Here is a 26,194-nt window from a genome sequence, read left to right as displayed (position 1 = left end):
TAAATTCTAGTTAAATATCATTGTTTGCCCAAGACTGAGCATAATGCCTTCTGCCTTTCTTTTAAAAAGATTAATAAGTGTTATAAAGGTATTAACCACATACTAGTGCCCAACTTTATCCTTGAGAAGATCAGAAGGAAGAAAATTGAAGAAGAACTGCTTTGACTCATTGGTAAGTACCTTCTAACATCATCTTACATGCCAACAATGGTACATGTCCAAATCATTTTAAGAAATATAGAAAGATAAATGCATACTCAGAAAATGCTGAAAAATAACCAAACTGAACCATTCAACAAAAATATAAAACCTAAGTCAGGTCATCTAATCCTGTATCACATATTTGAAGCCCTTCTATAAATACATGAACAATTTATTGAATTCTCTAGGATTCTGTTTCTAATCACTCCCAAAATTATGTACAATTGTATATTTGGCAAGTATGTATAGTTGTTCACAATGTATATGCACAAAATATGTAAGATTAAAATTGAAAGCTAAAAATTGATAGAAAATAAATCTAAGTTCTCAGTACAGAGGTGACTGGGAATTAGCTTTCTGCTACCAGCTATATCTAAAACTGAAGAATGTTCCAGACAGTAAAAGTCTGAAAGTCAGGCCAGGCATGGTGGCTCACACCTGTAATCCTGGCACTTCAGGGGGACGAAGTGGGAGGATGGCTTGAGGTCAGGAGTTCTAGACCAGCCTGGGCAATAAGCGAGACCCTGTCTCTACAAAAAGTTAAAAAATTAGCCGGGTGTGGTGGTACATGCCCTATAATCCCAGCTACTCGGGAGGCTAAGGCAGCAGGATCCCTTGACCCCCCCAGAGTTGGAAGCTGCAGTGAGCTATGACGATGCCACTGCACTCTAGCCTGGGTGACATAGTAAGACCCTATCTTTAAAAAAAAAAAAAAAACAGTCTGAAAGTCATTAACCTATAAAGAATATAGCCAAAGCAAATGACTCCTTTAGTACAAGGGTTATATTAATAATTAAGTTTCAGGGAAAGGGAAGGTCTCAAATGTTGATTCAATAAGAAATTTACCTAAAATATGAGAAATTTTAAGGAAAATCAAACATTTGTAAAGCATTTTAAAGTAAAGCAGGGCTCATCTAAAACACAAAAACTTCACTGTACCATCTTAAGAAGGGCCTAATAACTGGAATCTGAAAAATTCTACCAATTAGCCATAGAGTTGGATTAATATTTTAAATTAGCACTCTGTTCTTAACTATATTTTAGAACTGACTAGGGTGCCTTGTGTAATATTAGTGTATTGTCTCCCTCATTAACTGAAATTGTCTTGAACAATATAAAATTTCTGTGTTTATTAGCACTTGAAAACAAGTAAATGGATTTTCACTCAATTTAGAGGGCCTGTTGGTAATGTATGACTTCAAAAACAGGATATATAAAAGAAATTCACTTTATTGAGGTCCTGGTAGATACTTTAAAAAGATAGGCAGTATGTTTTGCTATCTAATAGAAATATAATGCAAACTATGAAAACAAGCTATGTATGTAACTTTACATTTCTGTTAGCCACATTAAATGGTAAAAAATGTGAAATTAATTCTAATATATATTTAACTTGATATATCCCAAAATGTTATCATTTCAACATATAATCAATATCTTTAAAATACTGAGATATTTTACATTCTTTTTTTACACTAGGTCTTCAAAATCTTGTCTATATTTTACATTTAAAGCACATCTCACTTCAAACCACACTTCAACAGCCCCATGTGGCTAATGGCTACCATATTAGCACAACTCTAGGAAAGCCCTATTCAAAGTGTGATCCAAAGGCTGGTAGCACCAGTATTACCTGGGACCCTCATAAAAATATAAATTCTCTATCCTCTCTTCAAACCTAGCAAATGAGAATAGCAGCAGGAGTTAGGAAGGCAAAAATCTGTGTTTTAATAAGTTCTCTAGGTCAATCTTTTAATTGCCAAAGTTTATGAAGCACAACTTTAAAAGATCTAAAACTGAGGTACATCTAAAAGTCCAACTCCACTGCTAATGCACTGACTTATAGTTGAACTGTTCTCACAAGGAAACTAACAGTCTAGGGTATGAAAAGCAGGGATTTATTCACTCTCTACCAAGCTATGCAAGAGCAGCCAGCTCAAATTAAAAGTTTTACAAAATAAACTAATATTCGAGCATATATTATATGCCTAGCTAAGTGCTTCATTCATTTATTCCTAACAAGAATACAATGTGGCAATCCATTTTTTACGTAAAAAATTAAAGGGCCAGGCGCAGTGGCTCACACCTGTAATCCTAACACTCTGGGAGGCTGAGGCAGGAGGATTGCTTGAGGTCAGGAATTTGAGACCAGCTTGAGCAAGAGCAAGACCCCATCTCTACTAAATATAGAAAAATTAGCCAGGCATGGTGGTGTGTGCCCATAATCCCAGCTACTTGAGAGGCTGAAGCAGGAGAATCGCTTAAGCCCAGGAGTTTGAGGTTGCTGTGAGCTAGGCTGACGCCAGGGCACTTTAGCCCAGGTGACAGAGCGACACTTCATCTCAAAAAAAAAAAAAAAAAATTAAAGATCAGAGACTTTACCTTGCCAAGGCCACAATCTAGTAAGTGGTACTGCTTGGACTTGAACACCAACGCCACTCGTCTTAATAAGTATCCTTGAGAGACAAAATCAACATCTAAGTTATCTTTGTAGTGCTGGGAGCCAGCCCAACAGGATACATGACATATGCTTAATAAATATTTGCTGAATAAAGGAAGGTGATCAATTCTGAACAATAAACTACTTCACTCTTAACCACATGTTAGCTAATTAACTCATTTATTCAATAAAACTGCTGAAAGCCTACTGTGTGCCAGGCATCATCTAGGTATAGAGAAGATAGTAGTGAAAAAAACAGTGCCCCTGTTTCATGTAGCTTACATTCTAGTAGAAGACAGATCTATAAAAAGGAAAAAAAAAAAAGAGGTAGTGATATGAAGAAAATAAAATAACATTAAAGACTGACTGCAAATGACTGTGTACTTTAGATTGAGTATTCAAGGAAAAGCTTCTCTGAAGTGACATTTATGAGAGACATGAATGAAAACAGAGATCCAGCCAGGCAAAGATCTAAGGCAGAGCTCCCGATAGAAAAAAACAGCTAGAAGTAAAGGTCTTGGGATTAAAAACAAACTTAAGAAGGCCAGTGTGACTCACTTGTTGTAAGAAAAGGAGAAAGTGGTACAAGATGAAGTTGGAGAAGTAAGCAGAAACAGATCACGTAGGACTTTATGGGGCAAAATAAGGTCTCTGAATTTATATACAGGTATGAAAAAAGCCATAGGATAGGAACAATATATGAACATAGTGATATCAACATATGAATAGAGAAAGGCTCTACCAAAACCCATCCCCATCCCACCACCATCACCATAGAAAGAAATAAAAAAAAAAAAAGGCATAGCCTTGTTTGGGGCTACTACTTGAAAAATCACTGAATACTGTCAAACCCCAAAGGAATTTTCCCCTAGAGCAAAAACTTATGCAGAGAACTCACATAAACACACACCTTATCTCTGACCTTCCCAGCAAAGTAATCCCTAAGTCTATGTACTCTTATCCTCATGCCCCATTTACCCTCACCATTTACCTGTTCTAATGAAAGATGTTAGAGTTTCCCATCCATACTTCCCTCCAGCACCCTGTCCATGCAGGTCCTCTCCAGAAATATATGCCCTGTTTTTGTCTCGCCTTGCTTTGAACTTTGCTCCCATGAAGTCCATAAAGTCTGTGAGGAAGAGCTCACTTCATACATTTTTAGAGCACCAATTTTGTGCCAGGCACTGCAATAGTTGATAGGATGATAAGAATCAGAAAGGTCTCTGTGTTCAACCCAAATTCTGTGGGTTACTGGGGTGAAAAGCAGAGGAAATCATTCTTATTATTAAAATAAACTGTGGGGCCAGGCACCGTGGCTCATGCCTGTAATCTCAACACTCTGGGAGGCTGAAGTAGGAGGATCACTTGAGCCCAGAAATTCGAAACCAGCCTGGGCAATATAGCAAGACCACATCTCCACAAAAAATAAGAAAAATTAGCAGGGTGTGGTGGTTCGCACCTGTAGCCCTAGCTATTCATGAGGCTGAGGCAGGAGCCCAGGAGTTAGAGGCTGCAATGAGCTTTGATCATGCCACTTGCACTCCAGCCTGGGCAACAGAGCAAGACCTTTTCTCAAAAAAAAAAAAAAAAAAAAAAAAAATTATGAAAAATAAGTTTTTAGCATAGCAGTTGGCACTCAGAGTATTATCTCTCACACAGAAACAATACGAGTGGTTCATCTAATGGGTAAAAATCCAAAGCCCAAAGGCATACAGATGTGCCTATAGTTGGAAACGTATAAATATTCATTAAATGAAACAAGTAAACAAAAGAAAACTCAGCACCTCTACCTGCCACCAACAGATAGACTTTACAGGCCTGCAGTGTCTTTAATTTCCGCCATAATTTTCTTTAGAGTACTTCATTATGTGTGTTTGTTCCTAGTTTCAGGGCATTTCACACAAACAATAACCCCACCAAGTCTATTAAATGTTAATGCAGTAAGTAAGTGGACTGACTTAGAAAAAGAGATGTAAAACTTGAAGATAAGAGAATTTCAAAATCAAAAAAGGTTCCCACAGTGAAATAATTTATTAAGCCATGGATCAATAACAGATGGTAAAACCATTAAGTGAAAAAATAGTTGTGAAGGAACAGAATGTTCCAGTGTGTCAAGGATCATTACACAGATTACTCGCTAATTACAATGAAGAAACAAGCAAATATTTAAACTGAAGAAATCTGTCAGTCACCAGTTTAACCAAGAACCCAAACTTGGTTTGGGTTAGTATCAGCAACAGCAAAACAACTTGACTTTAAGTGCCTCCAGATGCAATGCAATAAGTCTACAGCCTTACCTCTGAAACACACAAAAAAAGTTCAACATTAATCTAATCAAGATTTGGCCTCAATTCCAGTTTAAAAGAATTAAAGGAGGCCAGGCTGCGCTTTGGTGGCTCAAGCGCTTGTAATGCCAAGTGCCTTGGGAGGCCAAGACCAGAGGATTGCTTGAGGCCAGGAGTTAGAGACTAGCCTAGGCAACATGGCAAGCTCCTAGGCAACATGGCAAGCTCCTGTTTCTACAAAAAAAATTTAAAAATTAGCCAGGTGTGGTGGTGCGTACCTCTAGTACTAGCTACTTAGAAGGGCTGAGGCAGGAAGATTGCTTGAGTCCAGGATTTCAAAAGAATAGCAAGAATCTCTGGTTCTTGAGCTACAAACCCAGGCCTGTCCCACAGTGTAACAGAAGCTCTACTCCAGGAAGATACAGTCAAGAACACAGGGCTTTCTCTCATCCCAGCTCCTAGCATAAGGCTACGGTTTCTCCCCAGGCAGACAGGCAGCCAGAACTTCTCATCTACCCCAGCTATGTGCTGGCAGAAGTTCTATTTTAAACAAGCACAGCTAGTAGTCTTGGGCTCACTTCTTCCATCCAGGTACCCCTTCTGGAACAGAAGCTCTACCCCAGGGCAGCAGGCAAAGAACAATGAGCCTCAATTGCGCCCATATCAGCTTGCTCAAAGGGCAGAGGTATCACACCAGGAACAGTAACAGTTGGAGACTTTAATATTCCATTTTCAATAATGAATGGAACAATAAGGAAGAACATCAACAAGGACGTAACAGTCTTGAACAGGGTACAGTGACTTATGCCTGTAGTCCCATCTACTCAGGAGGCCGAGGCAGGAGGATCATTTGAGCCCAGGTTGCAATGCACCAATCATGTTACCACACTCCCCCTGGGTGACAGAGTTTTGGAGACCCTGTTTCTAAATAAATAAGTCTTGAACAACATTATACACAAACTAAACCTAAAAGACATTTACAGAACACTCTACTCAACTACAACAGAATGCACACAAACATTCTTCTCAAGTACACTTGGAACATTCTCCAGGATAGACCACATGCTAGACCACAAAACAAGACTCAATAAATTTAAAAGGACTCAAATAATACAAATACATTCTCTGATCACAATCAATAACAGAAAGATATATGAACAATTCACAAATATATGGAAATGAAACAACACACTCCTACATAATCAATAGGTCAAAGAAATTATAGGGAAATGAGAAAATACTTTGAAATGAATGAAAATGGAGACAATATAATAAAACATATGAGATGTAGCTAAAGCAGTGCTTAAAGGGAAATTTATAGCTGTAAATGCCTATATAGTCATCCCTCAATATCTGAGGGGGACTGGTTGGAGGAACCGCTGCAGATACCAAAATCTGAGGATGCTTAAGTCCCTTACATAATATAAAATGGCACAGTAGTATTTGTATATAACATAAGCATGTACACATCCTCCCATATACTTTAAATCATCTCTAGATTACTTATAATACCTAATGCAATGAAAATGCTATGTAAATAGTTGTTTTACTGTATTGCTTTTTTATTTGTATTTTTTTAATTTTTGTATTGGTTTATTTTTACTTTTTTTTTAATATTTTCAATCTACAGTTGGTTGGACCCACAGATGCGAAATCTGAAAACACAGAGGGCTGATAGTATTAAAAAAAAGAAAGAAAGATTTTGTTATGGATTAAATGTTTGTGTCTTTTCCCTGCCCCCCACCACCCCAAAATTCATATTGAAATCAATGCTCAATGTGATGGTATTTGGAGGTGGGACTTTTGGGAGTTAACTCGGTCAGGAGGATAGAACCTTCACGAATGGCATCAGTGTCCTTATAAGAAATGCCAGGGAGCTAGCTCACTCTCTTTCTGCCATGTAAGGATACAAAAAGACAGTCTGCAACCCAGAAGAGGCCCCTTATCAGAGCCTGAACATGCTGTTACCCTGATCTCAGACTCACAGCCTCCAGAACTGTGAGAAAAAAATCTGTTTATAAGCAACCCAGTTTATGCTATTTTGTTACAGCAGCCCTAACTGGCTAAGACAGATCTCAAATCAATAACCTAACCTTCCACCACAAGACACTAGACACTAAATACACAAGAGTAAACTAAGACTGAAGTAAGCAAAGGAAAGAAATAAAAATTAGAACAGAAAATAATGAAATAGAAAATAGAATAGAAAAAAAAAAATCAATAAAACCAAAAGTTGGGTTTTTTTTAAAGATCAATAAAATCAACACACAACACCTTTAGTTAAACTAATCAACAAAACCAAGGGAAGATGTGAATTAGTAAATCAGGAACAAATGAGAAGACATTGTTACCAACCTTACATAAATAAAAAGGATGAGAGGAAATGCTATGACCAGTTGTATGCCAAAAAACTAGATAATCTACAAGAAATCACAAATTTCTAGAAAAATATAAACTACTGAAACTGAATCAAGAAGAAATAAAAAATCTAAATAATACATGTAACAAGCAAAGAGATTGAATTAGTAATTTTAAAACTTCCCACAAAAGCCCAGGACCACATGGCTTCCTGGTGAAGTCTCTCAAACATTTAAAAAAGAATAACAATACTCCACTAACTGTTCTAAAAAAAATAGAAGAGGAGGGACCACTTCATAATTCATTCTATGAGGCCAGTGCTACTCCAATACCAAAACCAAACAAAGACATCACAAGAAACTACAGACCAGTATCTCTTGTGAATACAGAAGCAAAAATCATCAACAAAATACTAGCAAACAAAATCCAGTGACATATAACAAGGATTATACACCATTACCTGGTGGAATTTATTCCAGAAATGCAAGCTTGGTTCAACAACTAAAAATCAACTAATGTATTACATCACATCAACATAATAAAAGACAAAAACCACATGATCATCTCAATAGAAATAGAAAAACCATTTGACAAAATCCAATATCCTTTTATGATAAGAACACTCAATAAACTAGGAATAAAAGGAAACTTCCTCAATTTGATAAAGGGCATCCAGGCATCCATGGAAAACTCACAGTTAATATCACACTTAACACTGTATGCTTTTTCCCCAAGATCAGGAACAAGACAAGGTTGTCTACTCTCATCACACATTCAACATTATACTGGAGGTTCTAGCCAAGTAAATTAGAAAGAGCATCCAAACTAGAAAGGAAGAAATAAAACTATTTACATTTACAAATGACATATCTTATATGTAGAAAAATCCTAAGGAATGCATTATACTATTAAACTAATAAGTAAGTTCCATAAGGTTACAGGGTACAAGATCAGTATACAAATATCAACTGTATTTCTACATACTAGCAATAATCTGAAAATTAAATCAAGAAAATAATTTGAGCCAGGCACAGTGGCTCACTCCTGTAAACCTAGCACTCTGGGAGGCCAAGGCAGGAGAGTTGCTTAAGCTCAGGAGTTTGAGACCAGCCTAAGCAAAAGTGAGACCCTGTCTCTACTAAAAATAGAAAAAGGTGTGATGGCATGCACCTGTAGTAGTCCCAGCTACTCGGGAGGCTGAGGCAGGCGGATCACTTGGGCCCAGGAGTTTGGGATTGCAGTGAGCTCTGATGATGTCACTGCATTCTACCCAGGGCAACAGAGCAAGACTCTGTCTTTAAGATAAAATAAAAAATAAAATAAAATTGTAAAAAAAAAAAAAATTAAAAAAGAAAACTATTCCATTTACAATTTACACACAAAAAATATTTAGGAAAAATCTTAACAAAATAAGTGCAAACTTGAATGCTGAAAAGTACAAAACATTGTTGAAGGAAATCAAAGACATACCAAGTTCATGAATTGGAAGACTTAGTATCGCTAAGATAGCAAATTGATCTACAGATTCAGTGCAATCCCTATCAAAACATTAGCTGGTTTTTTTTTCCCCAGGAAATGACAAGTTGATACTGAAATTCATATAGAAATGCCAGGGTCCTAGAGAGCCAGAACAATCTCTATGTCCCTACGCACTACATCTTAATAACACTTCCCAGGTATTGATGCTTCCATATATTCCCAAATACTCTCAGGTAAAAGAACCACCAGGGCTACTGATGCATTTCCTATGATACTTCATGCAGACTGTCAAAGATTGGTTTGTTTGCAGAAAGGAAATATACAACAAAACATACATAATATGAAGGAGAGGAACTATTTCCTTAATTAATCTTTCCCTATTCTTCAAATATCACCTCTACTCAAGAATTTCAAAGGACCTATGAACTCCTGCTTAGTAGAAACGTATTTGGAAACGACAACTTAAATCCATCTAAGTCAATCGGGACTTTAAAATGCTCTCTGTTAACTTAGTCTATTTTGTAATTAGAGGACTATCTATAAGAAATACAAATTACAATATAAAATACATGTATAATACTATACAAATATAAAAACATTTACAAATAAGACAAGCAAAAAACATATCATATTATAAACGGTAGTTGTATTAAGATAGCTCCAGGGCTTATCCTTATTATAGTTTACACATTTTACCTTAATAATGAAAAAAATTTTTTAAGGCAAGGATTTTCATTTTACACCTACTCTAAATTACCATGAGAATTAGCTATTTGCTTGATTTCTCTTCCCTACTCCTAAAACATCCCAACTTCTCAAGAGCTGCTGATTAACATATATTTCTCTTGTTGAGCACATATCAAGAAATCATTGCAATATATTAAATATACCATTTGTAAGTATATAATGTGGTCAGTAATTACACTCTTCTCACAAAAGTTCAGAAGAGAAAGCTTATAAAATTGGTCTTCAGTAGCTAAAGAAGACATGAGAGTAACAACAGTTTTATCGTATTGTCTAGATTTGTGAAGGCAATGTTTACCAAGAGACAATTTTCTTCAACGAAGCGATTCTGGGTCTTATAATCAAACAGCTGGGGTTTTGTTTTGTTTGCTGTTTTTGGTTTTTTCCAAGCAGCAGTTTTAACTGAAAATGGTCATCTCTATGAAGCATTTAATATTATTATTATTTGGTGTTTAAAAAGAAAATAAGACCCCAAAGGCAATCACAGCAACAACAAAAATAAATAAATGGGACCTAATCAAATTAAAAAGCTTCTGCACAGCCAAGGAAACTATCACGAGAGCAAACAGACAACCTACAGCATGGGAGAAAATATTCACATGCTATACATCCAATAAAGGGCTAATAACTGGAATCTATATAGAACTCAGGAAAATCAGCAAGAAAAAAAATCAAACAACCCTATCAAAAAGTGGGCAAAGGACATGAACAGAAACTTTTCAAAAGAAGACAGACCAATGGCCAACAAACATATGAAAAAATGTTCAGCATCTCTAATCATCAGGGAAATGCAAATCAAAACCACAATAAGATATCACTTATCTCCGGTGAGAATGGCCTTTATCAAAAAGTCCCAAAACAATAAACGTTCGCATGGATGCAGAGCAATAGGAACACTCATACACTGCTGGTGGGACTGCAAACTAGTACAACCTCTGTGGAAAGTAATATGGAGATACCTCAAAGACCTACAAGTAGAACTACCATTTGACCCAGCAACCCCATTACTGGGCATCTACCCAAAGGAACAAAAGACATTCTATAAAAAAGATACCTGTACTAGAATGTTTATAGCAGCACAATTCACAATTGCAAAGATGTGGAAACCACCCAAGTGCCCATCAATACATGAGTGGATTAATAAAATGTGGTATATGTATACCATGGAGTTCTCAGCCACAAAAAACAATGGTGATCTAGCACCTCTTGTATTATCCTGGATAGAGCTGGAGCCCATTCTACTAAGTGAAGTATCCCAAGAATGGAAAAACAAGCACCACATGTACTCAGCATCAAATTGATATTAACTGACTTAACTCACCAACACTTAAGTGCACACACATATAGTAGTAACATTCATCGGGTGTCGGGCAGGTGAGAAGGGTGAGGAGGGGGTGGGTATATTCACATTTAATGGGTGCAGTGCTCACTATCTGGGGGATGGACACACTGGAAGCTGACTCGGGTGGGGCAATACATGTCACCTAAACATTTGTACCCCCGTAATATCCTGAAATTAAAAAAAAAATTAAAAAAAAAAGAAAAATAGTTTAAAATATTTAAAAGCCTGGGAAAATCAAAGTAACCCAAAAATTCTAACTATTTACTTTCCTTTAAACTTCATGTATTATATACACTTCCATTACATAAAAGAAAATAAATTTGTATTTGTTAGCAATAGTGTCTTTACTTTTATTTCTAAGTCTTCTCCATGACAGTTCCCAACTTGTTTTTTTACTAAAAAATAACATACTATTAGGTCTATTCCTAAAGACATAAAAATAAATTAAGTAATCTACAGTGCCATCTGATGGCAAGAAGTAAGTACCACACCCCAAAAACTATGTTGTAAACATCCTTTCTCCTCAAGGAGAGCTGGCGAGGGGAGGGTGGGGGAAGGAACTTTGGAATTCTCAATGAGCATTTGGCCAGGACAACCATCTCAAAATGCAGCAAGGTTCTTAGGGTTCAAGAGGAAAGAGCAAAGAATGCTGAGCTCTTGAGAAAAAGAAATGAATAGAAGCCTAAGGAGTAATATAATACTAGAAAGGTAAGACTCAAAACATAAAAATGAAAACCTTACCCTGAGGCCAAACATGACCATCAAAGAAAGTCCTTACAGTACTCTCTCTACTTCTATAGTTAAATACTGCATCACTAAAAGTACTCTCTACCAAATGTTAGGTGAAAGATGTGTTTTTGAGCTTTAGTAAAAGTAAACATAAAGGAATTTTTAAAAATATAATAATGTAAGCAATCTTTTGGCATAAAGGAGATTGAGAAACCATGGAACAAGAACAGGCAGAGTTATATGAGAGGAATGAAACAACCTAGTGATTCACTGCAGGATTTCACATTTAAGAGAATAAATATTCAGAAAGAGGAAAAAGAATTGCCATATGCAAGCCACTGCAAAAGACACATTGACAACTTAAAAGCTCCAATTTTTCCACTAAAAGAACAGACAGTGAGCAAATAACAACTTCGAGAGTAGCCTACTGGGGAAATGTATAAGCAATATAGTATTTAGTATGTATTACTGGAGCATTTCCCATACAGGGATGAGAGGGAAATGGCATTTTTTCCAAAGATAGTTAGATTCCTGTATGCTATATCATGATCTACAGCCTTAGTCTACAAAGAGAAGAATAGGAGGCAGGAAGCATACTCTTGAGGAATCACGGATAGGAGATATGAGAAAGTTGCTAAATTGCCTGAAGTCAAAAGCAAATTAGAGAAAGACAACATGCCAAAGACAAGAAAGAAATGAATTTTTGTGAAGACCAGGGAAGAGTTCAAAGATAATAAAAATAGAAAAGTTACCATATTAGAAAAGTTAAAAAAGGAACACTTTATTGAGAAAACAAAATCTTAAAAGAAAAGCTTCATGAAAGTTAAACTTAATTTGACCAAGCTTCTAGATCTTTAACCAGTATAATTACAGAAGTAGGTGGGAGGTAAGATGAACCATGGATGATAATTGTTAAAGCTGGGTGATAGGTAGATGGGGGTTCATTATACAATTCTGTCTACTTTCATGTGAGTGTGGGTTTTTTTTCCAGACAGGGTCTGTCTCTGTCACCTAGAGTGGAGTGCAGTGGCACAATCACAGCTCACTACAGCCTTGAACTCCTGGCTCAAGCAATCCTCCTGCCTCAGCCTCCCAAGTAGCTAGGGCTACAGGCACATGCCACCATGCCCAGCTAATTTTTTCATCTTTTGTAGAGACAAGGGTCTTGCCAGGTTGCCCAGGCTGGTCTCTAACTCCTGACCTCAAGTGATCCTCCTGCTTCAGTCCTCCAAAATGCTGGGATGTAGCCACAACACCTTATGTATGTTTTTTTTTTTCTTTTTTTTTTTTAATAGCAGCTAATGGATACAGAGAGTGCTAAAGTCGCTATTCACGACAGGCATCATCTCCTCTGGAAATCTTAAACTGCACTAGATTAGTAAGGCACTCCTTCCTCCATGCTGTTCTACACAGTACACACTTCTATTATTATACCTATTTCCTTGTTGACTTGTGTTTCATCCACAAAATCATGAACTGTTTAAAGGGAAGAACTGTGTGTTATTTATCTATATATGCCACCACCTAGCACAATGTCAGGGATATAGCTCAGTAATTACATATACACACACACATTAAAAAATATATTTTAATATATATAACGTATAATGTTCAGTAAATGTATGATCAACTGAACAAAGGAATAATGTGAATTTTGATTTCTAAGAGTGGAAAATGAGACAGAAAGAGGTCAACTATCTTTCTGAAAGAACAGAAATTGTATCATAGTAAAGAAAGAAATATCTACAATAGAACACTACAAGAGTAAACAGTATGCTGAATGGCTGAAAAAAATGCAGGAATTAATGAACAGTCGATTCAGTATCTTCCTATATCAAAACAGGGCACATCAAGCTAACAAAATTTAACAATACTCTTCACTAGAAACATCTAACACCCTTTGTTCTAATCCTATGCTTTCCAATTACCTTTCTGATATTTACTTTGTTTACCATTAGACTTTTCAGTATTTATTCAGTCAATAAATACATATTCAACACCTACAAATGCCAGACACTATTCTAGGCATTTGAAATACATTAATGAACTAAAAAAACAAAAAATTTCCACACCCTGTGGAGAGTATTTTCTAGTAGGAGACATAAATGGCAAACAAACAACAAATGGGGACAGAGAAACAAATGGGTGAACTATAAAGTATGTAAGAAGGCAGTACACAGAGCCAGGAGGTAGCTGCAAGAGAAGACCTGTCCAATAAACTCAAGCATTTCTCTCTCACTGTGAGTTTTTAGTAAAATGGCATTGATATGCTGCACTAAGTCTCTTGCCTATTTACTATACATAGGAGTCTCCCATTGCTGATCACCTCCTAACAGGAAAAGTTATATGTTATCCTAAATAATAGTGACCCCTTCCACCAAAGTAGTGCCCAGCTGTGAGGCCCCAACTACTATCACCATTACCCTCTGACATCTCTTCAGCTAAAACACAAAAATACCCATCTATACAAAAACTACTAATGAACAGCAATCATGCTTAAATTTTAAAGTTCCCTCTCTGATATATTAATAAAACAATGAAACAGAAAGGAAAAACTGTAAGCCTGATTTTGCACAAGACACTGGATCAGAAAAACACAGCCTAAATTACATTTAATAGACTACAGCAGATAATTTTAGTCAAAACCTTTTGCTAAGTGCAAGGGATCATGAGTCCTCTCCAAATACAGACATCTTTGATTGACAGTTTCCAATTACTGGTCCACTGTCTATAACTCACTGTCTATAACACTAAATCTTAGAAGAATCTCACTTTTGTTGAGAGCTCAGCCTAAGCAGTCATTGCATTTATAAAAATTTACTTATTCAAACATGTACGGGCCGTATGCCCATTAACGTTCCTATAGTTACTAACCATTCTACATTTTATCATTAAAATAATTTTTCTATCACCTTGGAGCCACCCATATCAGCTCTCAATACAGCAAATGTATCAAATTTAAGCATTTTGTTTTACTGACCAAGAAACTGTGACCCAAAGAGGTTAAAGAGATAAACTGTGACTTCTCTAAGGTCACAGGCTCATGAGTAACACTCTGGAATCTAGAATGTAAGTCTCCTGTCCCAACTCGATACTCCCTATAGGTTACCACACTTTTACTTTTGATCACAGTTGCTATCCATTAATAGCTCAAGTGAAATTAACAGGGATTTTTTAGCTCTAGACCTGAGAAAGAACCAAAATACAAGTCTACAGCCTGTCTTCCTGATGAACATGACACTACATCAGGATCAAAGACTGAAATCGATGGAGTGTTTGAAGATACTATATACAAAGTTAAGAACATGAAGATTAGGATAATAAATTTTAAAGTACCAAAACAAAGGGCTACTACATAGAATATATAAGGAACCCTAGTGAATCAACAAGACAAAAGGGAAACTGGGCAAAGCGTATAAATAGACAATTCGCAGAAGGGAAAAGCCAAATGGTTAATTAGTATCAGAAGAGATACTATCTTACTGGCTATCAGGGACTTAGAAACCAAACATTGAGAAACTAAAAATTACAAAGTCCGAAAACATTCAGTGCTGACAAAAATTCACGGGAACAGAAAAACTTATGCATTGCTACTAAGAGTATACACTGATACCACCACTTGTGGAAAGCAATCTTGCTATCTCCAATTAAATTAAGTGTGTGTATATCTGTGTGCACCCAATGACCAGCACATACACACATAGTCATATGTCACATAAATTTCAGTCAACTACAGACTGCATATACGACAGTGGTCCCGTAAGATTTTAATGGAGCTGAAAAATTCCTATTGTCTAGTGACATCGTAACTGTCCTGACATCGTAGCACAACACATTACTCACGTGTTTGTGACAATGCTGCCGGTAAACAAACCTACTGCACTGCCAGTCATATAAAAATATTTCACATACAATTATGTACAGTACATAATATGTGATAGTGATGATAAACAATTATGTTACTGGTTTATATCTTTACTATATTTTTTATCAATATTTTAGTGTATACGTTTACTTATTAAAAAAAAAAATTAACTGTAAAACAGCCTCAGGTCCTTCAGGAGGTATTCCAGCAGGCATTGCTATCGGAGAGATGACAGCTCCATGTGTGTTACTGCCCCAAAGACCTTCCAGTAGGACAAGACGTAGAGGTAGAAGACAATGATGTTGATGATCCTGATCGTATATAGGCCTAGGCTAATGTTTCTGTCTTAGTTTCAAATAAAAAAAAGGTTTAAAAAGTAAAAAAAAAAAAAAAATTTAAATACAATAAAGCTTATAGAATAAGGATTTATTTAATAAAGAAAATATTTTTGTACAGATGTATACAATGTGGTTACGTTTTAAACTAAGTGTATGACAAAAGTCAAAAAGTTTAATAAATTTAAGTTTTAAAGTTGCAGACAGCTAAGATTAATTTATTACTGAAGAAAAATTCTATTTATAAATTTAGTGTAGCCTAAGTGTACAGTGTTTATGAAATCTACAGTACAGTAATGTCCTAGGCCTTCACATTCACTCAACACCCACTCACTCACTGATTCACTCAGAGCAACTTCCAGTCCAGCAAGCTCCATTCAGAGTTAAGTGCCCTATACAGGTATACCATTTTTTATCTTTTATGATGTATTTTTACTGTACCTTTGCAGTTCAGATATGTTTACATACACAAATACTTACTATTGTATTACAATTGCCTACAGTGTCAGTACAGTAACATGCTGTACAGGTTTGTAGCCTAGGAGCAATAGGCTGTACCATATAGCCTAGGTGTGTAGTAGGCTATACCATCAGGTTTGTGCAAGTACACTCTATGGATGTTCACACAACAAAATCACCTAATGACGCATTTTTCAAAATGTATCGCAAGGTCAAGTGATGCTTGACTGTATCTATATCTCCTATGTCCCAGCAGTTTCACACCTGGTGCTATAACTCAAGAAACTCCTGCACAGGCATACAAGGAGACAAGGACAAGGTTGTTGTCTATACAACCTTCGAGTTGTCTACAGCAACAGAAAATTGGAGACAACACATGTCCATCTTTAGTGAAACAGATTCATAAAATTTATTTTATTTTATCCTTCCCCTGTATAATTTGTTCCCTCTGGCTGGAAAGCTCTTGCTTCTAGATATAAGCAAGATTTGCTCTTTAACTTTATTCTAGTATCTGCTCAAGTTGTCCTCTACTCAAAGAGGACTTCCCTGACTGCCAATCTAGAACAGCTCACCCCTCAACCCAGAATCTCTCTGGTCTTGATATCCTTAATTTTTCTGCATAATGCTATTAATTACCTTACATTCTAATATATATATGTTTACAGTCCAGATTTCCCTGGTTATAATTTAAGGTCCAGAGATTTCAATTTGTTCAAAGCTATATCCTAGAATCTAATACAGTACCTAGCACATATGAAAGTGATGAATAGATATTAAATAAATGAATTGTATGAATATATCCCAATCTCTACTTATAGTTATTTGTGTAAAGCCACAAAAAGCACCCAAGCCTCTGACTTTTCAATACTACTCAGTCTAACCTCCAGAGTTTACATTCCACTTTCTTTCAACCCTTGGGTAATACAACTTGCATTCACAGCATTCAACAATGAAGCAGCCTCTATTGGCCAGGCACTCTTCTGAGAGAGAAGAAAATAAGTAAGGGAGTCTTTGCATTCAAGTAGAAAAAGGGAAAAAAAGACAAACAATTACAATATAGCATAAAGACTATGATAAGCTGCTAAGGAAGAAGGTTCACTCAAAGGAGGTTGGAGAAGGCTTCCCAGAGAAGAAGGTAGCATTTGAGCTGAGTCCTGAAAGTTGAGGAGTTTTCCACATGAATGCATGCGGTGGGGTGTTTGTCAGACGAGTGGTCCGTTCTAGGCATATAAAGGTCCAAATTGTCTTAAAACGTCCTAACTCTTTAAGAACTGTAAATAGACAGCCTGAGCAAGAGCGAGACCCTGTCTCTACAAAAAAATAGAAAAATTATCTGGATGTGGTGGCACATGCCAGAAGAATGTGAGGTAAATGGTGCAAAATGTGAGCAGAAGGTGAAAACAAAAAAGCATGCAAGGTCCAAACCATTAAGGACTTTATTTCCTAAGTGAGGTAGTTTGGATTTTAATATGAAAGTCTGCATGGAAAGATTGCTTAACACCTCAAACACGACCACAACCTATCTATAGAAAAAGGCAGGGTAGAAAGTGATAGTATGCATGCATGAAAGCAATCATTTAGAAGGTTTACACAAAAGTCTAGATAATAAGTGGTAATTTGAACCAATGTAGTAGCAGGACAGAAAAAGAAGTAGATCAAGAGGTAAAATAAGATTAGGTAAATACATAGCTGCAGGAGAGAATAGTGCCTGAGGTAGTAAGAGAGAAGAGTTATCTTTGGGCTTTTCCAACTGATTTGTGCATGCATTGCTCAGAGGAGGAAAAGAACTTCAGGAAGGATGAGATATATTATTTTTTGACATGAGTTTAAAGTATCTTAAGACAACTACACACATCAGAATTGAAGAGTAATTTATGCTAAAAAGACAGATTTGGAAGTCATCAAAATAGAGAGAGTAGTTCAAGTCACCAAGGACAAGACCCTTCAAGGACAGTAGAAAGAGGCAAAAGAGAGCAGGAGATATCCCAGAGTGAAACAAACATCTAAAGTGGTAAGAGAAAGATAAACCAAGACCAGCCAAGATGTACGAAGCAAATAAGAACTTGGTGTCCCAGAAGCATAAGAAGAAAACATCACGAGAACTTGGTGTCCCAGAAGCATAAGAAGAAAACATCATGGAGGAACAAGTAGTCAAAATGGCAAATGATTAAAAAGACTCCATTAGATGAGGCAACAAAGAGATCAATGGTGACCACCACCCCATCAAATACAGGGACTACAATGGATTGATAGATTTCAAAATACTGAAAAAAGAATAAGTAATAAGGAGGCAGAGAAAAATGAACATAGATAACTTCTCCAAGAAACTTAAGGGAAATAAACCAGGAGTGGTGGCACATGCCCATAGTCCCAGCTACTGACAAGGCTAAGACAAAAGTATCATTGGACAACATAGTGAGACTCCATCTCCAAAGAAAAAGAAGAGAAACTTAAGGGATGTAGTTACAGATGAAGCTGAAGAGGAATCTAGGGTGAAGAAAGTGTATTTAAGATAAAATATTGGCCGGGCGCGGTGGCTCACGCCTGTAATCCTAGCACTCTGGGAGGCCGAGGTGGGCGGATCGTTTGAGCTCAGGAGTTCGAGACCAGCCTGAGCAAGAGCGAGACCCCATCTCTACTAAAAATAGAAAGAAATTATATGGACAGCTAAAAATATATATAGAAAAAATTAGCCGGGCATGGTGGTGCATGCCTGTAGTCCCAGCTACTCGGGAGGCTGAGACAGGAGGATCCCTTGAGCTCAGGAGTTTGAGGTTGCTGTGAGCTAAGCTGACGCCACGGCACTCACTCTAGCCTGGGCAACAAAGTGAGACTCTGTCTCAAAAAAAAAAAAAAAAAAAAAAAAAAAAGATAAAATATTTACATGTGCTTAAATCCTGATAAGCTAGTACCAGTTGAAAAGAGTGATAACTAAGTGTTATCACTCAACTGTGTTCCCCCAAAATTCGTATGTTGAAGCCCTAATCCCAGGACCCTCAGTATTTGGAGATAAGGTTTTTAAAGAGTTGATTAAGATAAAATGAGGTCATTAGTGTGATGCCCTACTCCAACATGACTGATATCATTATAAGAGACGAGGTGCATGAACACAAAGGGATGACCATGTGAAGTGGCAGCAAGAGGACGGCCACTGGTAAGCCAAGGATGGAGGCCTCACAAAAAAACAACTTTATTTGCACCTTGATATGGACTTCCAGCCTCCAAAACTGTGAGAAAATAAATTTCTGTTGCTTAAGCCATCTAGTCTGTGGTATTTTGTTATGGCGGCCCTAGCAAACACATGAAGGAAATATTGCCTTTAAGGAGAAAAAACATGAAACACAATTAGAGATGGACAGATAAAGGCACACATGTTTACAGGTAAAAGATAACATGAAGCAATGAAGTTCCCACCCAATGTATTTCATTTCCTCTGTGAAGCAGAAGAAAACATTATCTGGCAAAGAGTGAGAAGAGAAAGTAGTGTTAACAGACACCATGAATAACAGAAGCAGTTACTAGGGAAACACAGAATTGCTGGGCTACCTATCCAGTACCCAACAAACATTTGTTGGTGAATGAATACCTAGTCATTCAGGAATGTTAGTCCGTTTTCAATATAATGAACTCTGGCAATGACCAGCAAAAGAAAAGCATTGGAATGAGTCAGAACCTGAGTTATGAATCTAGACATCTGTGACCTTATACAAGTCACTTACCATTTCAGGCCCTCAGTTTCTTCAACCAGATAAATCAGACTCGATTATGAGCATAAGATCACCTTATATTAAAATACATGATGCTATCATTTTATGCAAGTTTGTGCATGACCTTAGTCTTTTTCAACTTTTACCAACCAAACTAGTACATCTCAAGCTTTAATGAGCATTCCTGTCATCTAGATATCTTGTTAAAATGCAAATTCTGACTCAGTAGCACTAGAGCTGAGCCTGAGATTGTGCATTTCTAACAAACTCCCAGCTGATGCCATATAACACATTTCAGTAGCAACGGTGTAGAACACTGATCCAACTTAAGTTCTACTAAGCTTTTAATTGTTGGCTTATCTGTAATCAGCCAGATATTTAGAAAACCAAACAAAACACTCCAGACTCACACCTGCACTGAATGTGTCTTGCTATTCCCTAAAATGCTTTGAAATTAACTGACAGTCCCCATTTGAAGCAGATAGTTAATGAAAGGGATGAATATTACCACTAATAACACTAAATTATAAGTTAGATTTAAATACAAACACACACATACATACATACGTACATACATATAACACAAAGGTCAAAATCCAACTAATCAAACATATTACCTTACCCAAAACATGAATATTTTTATTTCTAGAAAAATATATAATTATTTCTGGAAAAATCTCCAACATTTTGTTTTTTCAGTCATCTTACAACAACTCAACTCAGCATATTTTAACTGCCACATGCCTTCAAGGATTATCTGCATTCTGGCTTGATTCTGAATGTAAATACATTTATAACATATAACAAACTCTAAAGATCTTTTTACTGATTATCAAATAATCTTTACATATTTGTTTAGTACCTCTAATCACATTACCACAACCAGATTCATTTGTGGTGAGAATTCTCTTTGGCTTTAGGAAGTGTAACTAGGACTAAGACCACCTTCCTGCCCTGAGGCTATAATACATGACCACAAAATTGCTGCAATTAAACTGTTTATCCTATTCTCTGTGCTAGGTTCCCCTGGAAAAAATTTCAACAATCCTATCACAACCAATAGGGAAAAATTTTCTTTCTAATTTCACCGAAATCTTCCTCAGTAACAAAGGACGTAAGAAAAGGTGTCAGGGTGTCATGCAATGGATCTTACATAGTAAAGTCACCCTGCCCTTAACATGAAGCCTCTGTACTGAACAGATAAGTCTGAAATAATGTAAAAATGGAGGAGGGAAATTCCTATCTAAGAGGGTGGGGAACTTTATGGCTACAAACTTCTCTTGTTAACAACCTTCTGAAGAATAACCATATCTCAAGGGCACGACCACACTACCATTGAAATCCTTTAAATTGTGGTGGGGTGGAGGTGTGTCAACTGCAACCTTGGCACCAGTAGGCAATTTACCAGTTCTTTCTATTTAGCCAAATCACTCTAAGAGTGATGCTCTCACTCACCACCATGTCACAAAAGAATAGAGAAAAATGACAAATGCAATGGGCCTCAAAATAGTTTTGCTGAATCACAAATACCCCCAAATATAAAGCTGCAGGAGTCGCTGAGCTTGAGCATTGGCGGCCATACCTCAGCATGAAGCTCCTCTCTAAAAATGGATAACTTCTCTCACTTTTTTACTAAAGGAAAGGAAGGGTCTAATGTTTCAAGCTTTCACAGTATTGCCATTAGCGGCAAGATCGTGTGTGCAATTACACACAATAGTTTTATACTAAACGTAGCCACGTTCTCTCAAAATTTGCACCATTTACCCCCCAAGGACAAATGCACCACCCTGGCCCGCAACCGCAGCCACAGTGGCTACCCTCAACTCTGCTCAGCTTGGCACACAATCCCTGCCACCCAGCACCCTGCTTCCTCCGCCACCATGCTTCCCGCTGCCAGGCTGACTCCGCGAGCCCCTAGTTCCCAGGGGTTCCTAAGACTACGCAGAGAGCCAAGCCTGCAAGGCCGCCCTTGCCTCGCTACCGCTATCCTTCGTCTCCCGGTAGCTCCACGTTCCTCCCTCGCCTCTGTGGGTCTCGGCTGCCCAACCCACTCCTCCCTTACACTTGCACGCGCTCTGTGGCTCTCGGGCCGGGGCCTCACCGTTTGGTTCGGTCCGGCCCTCCCGCTCCCACTTCCCAATACGAAGTGGCGTCGGTTGGTCCCGCGCCCCACGCTGCCAGTTCACACGCCGCCGCCTACTGATGCCGAAAGCGGCTTCTAGGAACGCGCCATGTTCAGCGTCGCACCGCCAAACGACGCGGACGCGTGAATACTACGTCACAGACACTCAGAGCGCCTGGGACAGGCAAAGGGAGAAGGTGATAGGCGAACGGCGAGAAGGGAAGGAGGGGCTTCCTCTTCGAACCCAAAGGCGCCCGGTGTCCAAATCAGCTGTGTGCGCTTGCGCAGTAGGTGGAGCAGGGAGCCTGAGCTTGCGGGATCTGTAACCATGGAAACCATAGGTCTCCTTGCCCCACTCCCGGGAAAATCAATTGTTTCCTGCGTTGATTGAAGCTTAAATCAGAACCATTTTGCACTGCCTATTCTAGATATCAGCTGCTAAACTGCGTGTTTTACTGGTCCGTCACAGCAGAGAAGAGGTATTGAAAGAATTTTATTCCGATCAGTTAACCCTCCCCACCCACTGCCACGAGTATTTATTTTTTAAGTTCCTGGACTTGCTGGGCACTTACTCCCAGCAATAGCAAGGGCGAAAAGATTTAAAAGGACATAAATCCAGTTCTGCCAGACTCTGCTAAAAACTACCATAGTGACCTAAATTTTCTTGTTTACAAAGAGAAGTCGTAAGGAAATAGCTGAGTTTTTCTTAAAGATTAATAATAACAGAAAACATTCATTGCTCATTTGGAATATGTCAGATACATTTGTAAGATCTTTACAGGAATCATCTATTTTAATCCTCGGAACAATCCTATGAGGTCGGTGCTTTCCTTATTTCCATTTTACAGATGAAGAAACTGAAGCACAAAGAAGTCAAGTAACCTGCCTAAGGTTAAACAGCTAGTAAATCACAGTGTTAGAATTTGAACCAAGCAGTAGTGGGCGCTGCATTACAAAGATGTTCATCACACAAGGGCTGTTTTTGGTTTTGGTTTTGGTTGTTTTTTGTTGTTGTTGCTCTGCTACATTAGGAAGGCACAAGGGCTGTTTTTGAAAGTAAAAATTACCTAAATGGCCACTAGAGAGGAATGATTAAATAATAATGTAGCCCTATCTAATTAAATACAAATTGGCCACTTAAAATTATGATGAAGTGTATTTGTTGACATGTGAACACATTCACAATGCATGCTGAAAACAAGAGGGTTATAAATATATTCAGCAAGATGTCCCACTTTGGGAAATAAATAAATGCCAAAATACTAAGAAGGTTTGTCAGTAGTTGGACGGTATTGTGACCATGCTTTATTTTCTTTTTGCTTAACTGTATCTTCTGATCTTATTGAAAAATAGTACTTCTCAAATTTTAATTTTAAGTGTGCATAGAATCACATAAGCCTCTTGTTAAAATACAAGTCCTGATTCATTTGATCTGAGGTGGGGCCCAAGATTCTTCATTTTTAATGAGTTTGCAGGTGATACCAAAGCTGCTGGTCCACAGATGACACATTGAGTAATAAGGCTATAACGAATAGACAATAAAACAAAAAAAAATTATCTAATTCAAAATAAAATGAAGAAATTGGTTTAGGAGAATAGATCTCTTCTATTTGGGATAATAGATCCTTTGTAAATCTAAGGAGAGCCGTGACTTAGAAAGTTGCATGTATACAAATGTTGCCTGCGATACCAGTATCCCAAATTAGGACACATTTGGAAGTCCTAGCTTCAGCTCCTATCAATGTAAAATCTATTCACATACTAGGCACAAAGTAAGTATGTACAGCTGGATAAATAATCTCATATTACTGCATTTCATTGCTATATTCTCAGGTTTTTTTGGAGAGAAAGGCAAATATTTAAATTAATTTAAATTAAATCATCATTGGGTCTGTTCAGGATATATCTGAAATCTTAATATAAATTTCCCTTTCACAACTGCAAAGGGAAAGCAAAAAGTTGGTGAAGGAAATGCTAAATTAAAGAAACATTGACTTCCTCACTTGTCAGTCTCAAGTTAAGTTCCAAGAAAACAAATCAATACAGTAACAATGCAATTCATTTTGTGTCAATAATTATGTTATTATAACTAACTTCTAAATATTCCCTATGTGTCACCTGCTGTTCTAAGTGGTTTCTTAAGTGTCTGGTATTGGCCTTGAGACATTTTATATAATTTATTTTATCAATCCTCATCATCACCCTATACGGACAGTATTCTTTTCCTCATTTTACAGATAAGAAGATGATTCTCATGGGAATTGTCATTTGTCCAAAATCAAATTCTTAAATGGAGGAGCACAGACTCAAATGTAGGTAAACGTTTTGTGGTAGATATAACAGAATAAAAGATGTACCCCTAAACCTGTGTATGTGTTATTTTACATGGCAAAGGGGATTTAAATTAAGGATCTTGATATGGGAAGATTATCCTGGATTATCCTGCAGGGTAGTCCCAATGTTATCACTGTGGTCTTTATAAGGAGGCCACAGTGAGAAAGAGAAGAAAATGTGAAAGTTAAAGGTCAGAGGGATGCAGGGACCATGAACCAAAAAATGCAGACAGCCTACAAAAGCTGGAAAAGTCAAGGAAACGACTTCTCTCCTAGAGCCTCCGGAAGAAACTCAGTGCTGCAGACAATTTAAGACTTCTAACCTTTAGAACTCTAAGATAATAAATGTATATTGTTTTAAGCTACTAAGTTTGTGGTAATTTGTTAGAGCAGTAACAGAAAATTAATACATGCCCCAAAGTCATAGGCTTTCCAATTTGGTACACTTCATTTATTATTTCAACTTGCATAAAATTGGGTCTTGGGCAACTCTATATTATAATATAGCTCATTAGATGTTTATAAATTAACTCAAAATGTTTATAACATACCGTATTAGAAAAACGAGTCTTCGAGAAATTATTTGATCTGCCCTAGGTAATAGTATTTCTAGCAGATTCATTTTTTAAAATAATAAAAAACCCTGGAAACAATATAAATGTCTTGTAGTAAGGACTGATTATATAAATTATGATATGTTCATACAGTGCAATATACCCACCTGTTAAAAATGTGATGTAGATTTATATTTATTAACATTAAAAGATGTGCATCATATTTAGTCAAGTGAAAACAGGTGGTTAGGAGAGTTTTATGTATACAAAACTCAGTGTCAATGGTAAAATGAAACTTAAGCTTAACCAGTAATATATATCCAAAAAGTCTTAGAAAATACAAACCAGTATGTTAATAGATATAAACTCTGGGTGGTGGTTTTCACTTTCTAAAATCTTTTAGTATATTTAAATGTTTTTTGCAATGTTTCTTATTTGAATAAGCAAAAATAATAAATAAAATTATTTCTAGTTTGAAAAAAGGAACATAAGAATACCCTGTAGTAACAAGTATGAGGTGAAATGGGTATTTTTTTCATATTCTTCTGGTGAGAATGAAAATTGATTGAACTGTTTTAGAAAATTTTCAATAGATATCCAAAGACTAAAATGTTCATAGTTTGACTGAATAGTGCAATTCTTGGAAACCTATGCTAGGAAAGCAATCCAAAGTATAGAAAATACTTTTCATGTATGCACTAAATGTGTATGGCTCTATTTTTTATAAGAACAAGGGTGTAAGAATGATTTAATAAACTTTAATGCATTCACAAGATGAAAGCTTCTGCAGCAGCTTTCAGTATTGATTATCAAGAGTGTTTAATAATTTGAAAAAGTGCTTTTTATTTTACTATATTTTAGGAGGGAAAGAGCAAATTCTATAAACAGTATGAACTCAACTATGTAAAAACATACATTGCTAAAACAATAAGAAAAAATTGTGTGTCCAAATATTCATAGAAGTTATCCCAGCATATTGACATTATAAGTAACTTGTTCACCTTCTTCCTGCTTTCTGTATTTTGCAGGATTTTTACAAGTTAAGTTTTTGGTTTGGTTTTGTTATTTGGTTTTCAATGTACCTGTCCTATCTTCAGGACCCGTGAAATCCACAGAAGAAGAAAAAAAATAAAATTAGCTTTACTTACTACATCCCTGTCATTATTACTTTGGATATATCTTATTCTTAAATTCATGGTAATCAAACGTTTAATTTTTTAACTTTATTCTTTAGAATCCAT

General features: G+C 36.8%; 1 protein-coding gene across 2 annotated transcripts in view; it reads right to left on the bottom strand.

Annotated features, from left to right (window-relative positions):
- Positions 1-22,202, bottom strand: part of IPO11 (importin 11) — a 172,434-nt gene extending 150,232 nt beyond the window's left edge. Inside the window, exons 1-2 of one of the 2 annotated variants that reach the window (XM_069492183.1) lie at positions 22,046-22,182; positions 2,584-2,657 (exon numbers count right to left, since the gene is read on the bottom strand). The gene's annotated coding sequence lies outside the window, so the exon portion shown is untranslated. Of the gene's footprint in view, positions 1-2,583; positions 2,658-22,045 lie in introns of both variants that reach the window. The other variant, XM_069492182.1, reaches the window with a different exon arrangement.
- Between the last annotated feature and the right edge of the window lie 3,992 nt (positions 22,203-26,194).

The sequence above is a fragment of the Eulemur rufifrons genome, chromosome 17 (genome assembly GCF_041146395.1).
Source record: "Eulemur rufifrons isolate Redbay chromosome 17, OSU_ERuf_1, whole genome shotgun sequence".
In the NCBI taxonomy this organism is placed as follows: Eukaryota; Metazoa; Chordata; class Mammalia; order Primates; family Lemuridae; genus Eulemur; species Eulemur rufifrons.
Note: the sequence above shows the minus strand (reverse complement) of the source record. Positions and strands in the feature narration are given on the sequence as shown.